The sequence below is a fragment of the Pteropus vampyrus genome, unplaced genomic scaffold (assembly GCF_000151845.1).
Source record: "Pteropus vampyrus isolate Shadow unplaced genomic scaffold, Pvam_2.0 Scaffold38, whole genome shotgun sequence".
NCBI classification, from domain to species: Eukaryota; Metazoa; Chordata; class Mammalia; order Chiroptera; family Pteropodidae; genus Pteropus; species Pteropus vampyrus.
In genome coordinates, this window is record NW_011888819.1 from 6566171 (window position 1) to 6567705 (window position 1535).

Below are 1535 nucleotides of genomic sequence, written 5' to 3' on the forward strand. Positions count from 1 at the left end.
ATTGTTAATCGTAATTATACTTAGTTTATAACATTTCTATATTGATGTGTTTTGAACATCAATTTTAGTATTTATGATTTGATGTAGTAATAATTTATAGCTTGTGGTATTTTATAATTTATAAATTGCCTTCATATAACACCATGAAGTTTGCACTTTGCTAGGTTCTATCCATAAGAAAAAAGAATTAACATTTTAGTTCTTGCCCAAAATGTAAAATTACAACCCAGTCCAAAAGACAAATCTGCCTCCAGAAGCCATCTAAGTCTAAGTGTCAGGCTAAGCCAAGAGCAGCCTAATGACATACTATTCCAGTCTGAGGCCAAACCACACTGTTCAATATGCCAACTGTTGTAAATGTACGTTATGATTATTCAACTATGGTTAAGCCAACAAATCAGGGAGAGAATTATCACTGAAAAGATGATTCATTAACCACAGTTCTCAAGATAAGTAGGCATGCCATACCACATGAGGAAGCACAAGAGTCAGTAAGGAGGCAGCAGGAATAGGAGGAAAACTGGCAAGACCTTTTATAGTGATTTCCTTGGGAAGGAATAGGAGAGGTAGGGTAAGCAGGCTTAGATGGGCTTGTCCAAATAATTTCTGTGGCCTCTGATGTGTCGGGATTGTCCCAAATTGTGTGGTACCTGGTCTTGGGGCGATTATGGCAGGAAAATGTTAACCTGCAAGGCAAAAGCCAGATAGAGCACCTGGGGGAGGGGAGTGTGGGTTCTGGATTAGTTTGCATGTGAATGGTACACTCCTGGAAAGCCATTTACTATTTCTAAAAAATAGCTAAACCTAGGATGTGTATTCTTTCCCTCATCAGTACCAGGCCTTGGATGTCAGAGCATCAACAGTATAAAAAATATATATACGTATATATAGTTACACTTGAGACCTACGAGGTTATCCACCAGATTACTCCATTGTAAAGGATTTTTATTTTTTATCTTTGCAACCAATAAGTAATATGTAAGGTGATATTGTAAGAAGCTGTAAATATCTTTTAAATATCCTGTTCTCCAGGGCATTTTACCTAATCATTTTGCTTCATTGATGAGTATTGCATCAATGGTGGCAAGGTGCGACCTTTTCAATTCTATCATTTTTTTTCTCTGCATATTAGCTTTCATTGTTCAGTAAAGAAGAGTTTCTCTTTACTCTCCTCCTTTCTTTGTTAAAAAATTATTATAGATTCTTGGAAACTTCTGTTATTTAAATGTTAAAACTCCATTACCATCAATCTTTTTGAATTACTTTCTATGTATTTTTTTAAATACACAATCTGTCCTCCGTTTGGCTCATGGAAACATATTGTACCAGATTCTTACCTTTTTCACATATACATATCAAAATTTGAACATTTTCTTGCTTTCTGAAACAATATATTGCATTCTCGTACTTCGCTTGTTCCAAATATGGGTTCCATGCTTCCAAGAAACATTGGTGCCTTTTATTGGGAATACATCATTATTTTTAATGTAGAAAAAACTATAATAATATTTTCTGCCTTGCTGGGGATATTTGTT